The 5,622-nt window shown below is 33.4% G+C and overlaps 1 long non-coding RNA gene across 1 annotated transcript; it reads right to left on the minus strand.

Annotated features, from left to right (window-relative positions):
* Nucleotides 1-231: 231 nt before the first annotated feature.
* LOC110456588 lies at nucleotides 232-2,672 on the minus strand. Its single transcript, XR_002463600.1, has 3 exons — nucleotides 2,199-2,672; nucleotides 1,905-2,001; nucleotides 232-1,680 (listed from the first exon to the last, which is right to left on the minus strand). It is a non-coding gene; the product is annotated as an uncharacterized LOC110456588 (long non-coding RNA).
* Nucleotides 2,673-5,622: the final 2,950 nt, after the last annotated feature.

A 5,622-nucleotide genomic window follows, 5' to 3' on the forward strand; every position in this document is an offset into this window, starting at 1 on the left:
TTTGTTTGTTTTGGCGGGGTTGTTTTGCACTCTTATCCGTAGCAGGTGCCCTAAAATGTAGAAAGTATAAAATTGTGGGTCGGAGAAAAAAAAACCAAGAACACATTGAATTTGTAATTATTATTTACATGCAGTAGACTTTTACTATGTCTGCAATTTAATAATCATATTTTGTTTAAATGTATAAAATTAATCTAAATCAGTTTAAAATATCATTAAATTATAATGCACTCTACTCCACTTATTGAGGTATGAATCAAACATTGGAATCGCAGTAATTTGTTCAGAAATAACATTCATCATACATGTACATATTCTTCCATTTCATATATATTTAGCTTATATCATACATACTTTCATTATCCAAATAAATATAATGAAGCTCTCAACATGTATTCCGTATAAATTCTACACAGATTAACCCTGTCTTTTGCTGGATACTACATTACAAGTCAATTTGAGTTCAAGTTGAAGAATGATATTGCAAGAACACGAATGGAAAACATAGGAATCTGGCACACTTAATCAAAATATAATTTGAAAAGAATGTTTATTTCATAATTGAAATATCAGATTCACATATTAAATTATGACTGTATTGTTTGAAAGGTATGTATCATGATAGATCGATTTTACAGTGCATGGCACATCTGACAACACCATGGCGAGCCTGCTGCCTTCCTCAATTCAAAGGCCCGGTATCTTCTGGGAGGAAGACACGTTGCATGATAGGATTTGGTACAGTAATGACCTATTGCCCAATATAGCTCTGTTTCGATTGGCGAAACAATTTGGTGGGCCATGCATACTTGGCAAATCAACATGTCGTTGGAGATTTCGCAATTTTCATTGTCACACTCCGGGTTATCTTGCTGAATGGGTACAGTATTAGTATCATCGTCATTGATATTCGATGATCTTGGCTCTCTGATTGGAGTTGTTTGTCCACATTTAGACAACAAAATTGACAGAACCAGTCTGAGTAAGCTATAAGACTCAAATAGACATCAGTTTGATTTTGTGACACAAGACAATGACGATGCTAACAGAGACCGCATAGTGTGTTATCGCATCCCACCCAAAGGATCCCTTCATCCTCATCATTGGTGTGTCCCACCCAAAGGATCCCTTCATCCTCATCATTGGTGTGTCCTCTGATGCAGGTATAAATACTGTTTTTTTCAGAGAAACAATTAAGGTTCTAAATTGTTTGCTTGAGTGCAATGTTTTGTTAGAGGTTTTCAATTCTAGTACATTTCAGCTAAGTACAACAATCAAGCTGTCTACAATACAAACTCTTTTTGATTTCATAAGATGACAAACATAAAACTAAACATTTTCAATATTCATTAATCAAACAGCACATGTTGATTAGCTGCTAATTATAAGTTGTATGAGATTCTCCAATAAAACTATATATAATTCATAGTCACTGAAAATTTGGGCTATTTTACTGTCATTTGTAGGTTTAAAATACAGGGATTATCCTGAAGGTACACAAACAGAATTCTCTTTTGCCATTATTTCAGCTTCCATATTTTTTTCTTGATATATGTACAGATATATAAACTTATTAACCTTTTTCTTCCTTTCACTCGTTTTAGTCTGTCTTCTTATCTTTGGGCAACTTAGTGTTGGCAGTGTGTCTATAGCTTCAACATCATCAGCTTCATGGCGTACCTGTCATCACACAGAGACAAACGGATAAAATTATTTTTTCTTATGGAAAAGCTTAAGGTGGCCTTGGTCTTATTTTACGAATCTGCATCTCATTTGTATAATTTGAAAATTTAAATATTCATGCCGTGTTGGTCCTGATTGATAATACCATTTTCGTACTTAATATTAAAATGAATTATATTAATCATGTCTTCCACACCCAAATAGTTACATATTTTGCTTACTGTTGTCCTTTTTTATGTTTTTTTTTTCTGGCCCTTTTCTTCTGCGCTGTGTGTTTGGTCATCTCTTTCTCTCTTAATTGGGCATCTATTTCACTTCCTGTTAATTGAAAATATTACTAAATAAATAATTTTCCCCTGTGTTCATTATAGAGTTATACAACTTTTGGCTTTAAAAAAAAAAAAAAAAACAGATAACTTCTATTAAATAATTAGAAGAATTATCAGTTTTTTAAGGCTTTAACTGGAGCATAACTTATATTAATAGGCTGTAGATAATTTGTGTTGTCAATGTACCTGTAATAACTCTGGACTCTGTCACAATCCTTGTGTTTTTTTTCTTTCATTGCAGGGCCAATAATTGGAACAAAGATTTCTGCCAGATCGTTTGGAATGAGTCCTTGTGTGACCAAGGGATGTCCTCGAACAAAATGACCACATGTGTCGCACAATGGATTTAATTGCAGATTGTCCCCACCTGGTCCAGGCTTTGGATAAGTGAAATCCTTGTCTGCGGGAGTCAATTTGGATTTGTCATTGGCATCAGCATTCAGTGGTACAATGCCACATTTTCGGAAGGCTGTATTAATGTTAAATGGACCGAAAACTTTGTCCTACGCTGTACAAACAGAACAATTTCAGGTAAATGTACATGTGCAGCGAATATTGGTTACTGCTATGAAATTTTTATTTGAAATTTTTAGTCCAACATACTTAAGGAAGCAATGTAGTGATAGACTGGTGTCTTTTCCAAGAACTAAATAAGTAGCATATATTTGTTAATGGTAATAAGCTTATCAGATAGTTAAATTGACCTGTTATTGATTGATTGTATTGGTTAATTTATTTTAACTTGCACAACAGATGTAACATGTGCATTTTCATTCCCTTCTTTTTAGATTACCTGCCCTTTTTAGATTACTGCCTTTTTAGATTACCTGCCCTTTTTAGATTACCTGCCCTTTTTAGATTACCTGCCCTTTCCAGTTATCAAATTTGGGTTGGCATAACCCAAACTGACTGCCAAATCAGACACCGTCTTTTTTAAGGGTCTAAATAAGGCCACATCAAGAGGCTGAAGAATGTGGGTTGTGTGTGGGTGCAAACACATAAGCTCCACTCTGTTTTCCCTAGTCTTTTCCACCACTTCAAGGGAGAGGTGACTCTCATGGTTGTCCATGATTAGGAGGAGAGGTCGCTGCTTGGATGCATATGGTAGGAAAATGCGTTCAAACCATTTCAAGAATAAATCTGAATCCATGCACCCATTGGGCGATGTGCCAAATAACCATTCCTCAGGTATGCCTGATTACAAAGACATGATAATAATCATTTTTGGTAATGCTAAGCAAAATGTGGTTCTTTTAAATAAAAATTGAAGTTGAGAAAAACAAATTTTCTTATCTATAAATGCCCTAAAGCATATTTATTGATTGTGAGGTTATATTTTGTTATGTCACATTTGAAAAATAACTTAAGTCATATGTATTTCCCATGTATCTTACCGTCTCTATAAGTTCCACCTGGAAATGATTTTTCGTATTTTACGAAAGATGGAAGCACCTTCCCGTCAGCTGACACGCATACAATAGCAGTGGTATATATGGTTGCTTGTTGTCACCTGTCTGGTGTAAGCACCTCCATTCGTAACGCATACCCTGTCCTGGGTAACTGTACCTTTTCCTTTTTTGTAAATAAGGCGAGATTTGTCTTCAATGCCTGAAATAAATTCATAGTTATTCAGATTATTACACATTATTACTATATTACCTAAACCCTGATATATGCAAAAAGTACTCATTTTTGTATAACTGCTGAATATCAAAAGAAAAGTAAAAGATTTTTATTTTTTATTTTAAGCCTTTTGATAATTTCAGTTAATACAGTTTAATTTAGAAGTAATAACCATATTTAAATGTAATTATTGTTTCATTTACTTTCAGAAAGGAAAAGGATTGATGTCTTTGAGCAAAGAAAACTATTGTCGCATCACTATCTGATTTGCCATCCGCACTTGACCACCATCGATAGTCTGTGGTTTCCTCATTTTCAAATTTGGATGTCTTTTTAAGAATTTCCTCATTCATTTTTCAGAGGGTCCATTCTCTCCAATTGGTGTTGATCTTCCAGATTTTTTTACCAGCCTAACCACAAACATCTTTACCATTTTCCTTGTTCGAGGTAAACAGTCCAAACACCTCTCTCCACAGTACTGTATATAATTAACTCTGACAGGCTTTTCTCCTTTATTTAACCCTTTAGCAAAATTTGATTGTGTCATATTTTGTATATTTAGCTGGAAGAGAATAAAGACATGCATTTGTATTTATATAATAAAGCTGTTCATAAAGAACTTGCGTTTTCAGTGGAATTATCTAACAACTGTCATACTGGTTAGTCAGCATCCATTATAAAAAGGGAGATAACATGCGCTGGTAACTGCCCTTGCTGTATTAAATCTTAATGTTGATTATATGATTGTGCTCATGAATGTTGTGCCTAGTGTAGGTTCTTATTTGGAATTAAACACAAATCATTGTAAAGGTATTCTGAATTCTGCAAAATTCCTCAACAAATTGGTTGAATTATTAAATATATATAATATAACTGATGCTAATGCAGTCATTGTTTATGAACATCTTAATTGAAGAGAAGGGCAACTGAATCACAAAATAGCTGGTAAAGATTACAAAATAGTGTGAAATATCAGCCAACAGAGTTCAATAATTGAGAGAAAAAAATCAGTCTTTCACTTTCTTAGTGTTTTTCATTTTTTATCAGAAAGGGCCTTATGATACTAAATGAAAGACATGAGACACTAGTTGTTGTCAATATGTGAATGTCATTCAAAGACAGATTCTTTATTATTAAATGATGTGTAGAGCATGTTGCTATTGGGATAATTGAGCTTATATTGCATTTTTTTTTAATATCAAGCTGGAACATGGACCTTTGCCCAACAAAGTAAAAAAAAACACCATTACTGACATTAAGCAATATCCCAATTTGTCCTCAATTTGTTTTTAACTGATCAACATATGATTTAAGAAACTGTGCATAGGACATTTGCACACTAGATCGTATTTTCTGCAGATGCTTTGAACTATGTACTTAAGTTGAGGGGGGATAACTCGTTCATATATTAACAAATCCGGAATGACATTCGGATCGAGCACCTGTTGTAGTTTAGGCCTAGCAATCAACTTCCGATATGCGCATTAACAGTTAAAAGAAAAATTGCGTAGTGGGTAAGTTCAATTTAAGGTCATAGGAGTGTATTGATAAACGGAAGTAGGAAGTACATCCCTAATTGAAAATCCAATGTAGGGAGACAGTATCACAATTTCCGCATATTCTAATGTTTAATATTAAACTGATGAATATTGTATGTTTATTATTGACAGAACAGTGTTTTGTCTCAATATTAAAGTATTTCAAAGCAATGCAGGCATTAATTCAGGTTTTTTTTATCAATGAGCCACATGTATCCATTTTTCTGTACTTCAGGAAACCGGCTACCTATTTCACTACTGTGAAGTTTTTCAAGAAAGATAACTCTTACCTGCAATTACTATGTGCATATGGTTTTATTATAAAATGTCAATTTTTAATCGTTTATAGATAATTTATTTGACATAATTTCAGCATTTATTAAATTGATATACATTAATGCAATACTAATCTATGGCAGTATCATTTTTATTGACATTATTTTGCAAAA

This window comes from Mizuhopecten yessoensis, unplaced genomic scaffold (assembly GCF_002113885.1).
Source record: "Mizuhopecten yessoensis strain PY_sf001 unplaced genomic scaffold, ASM211388v2 scaffold1027, whole genome shotgun sequence".
NCBI classification, from domain to species: Eukaryota; Metazoa; Mollusca; class Bivalvia; order Pectinida; family Pectinidae; genus Mizuhopecten; species Mizuhopecten yessoensis.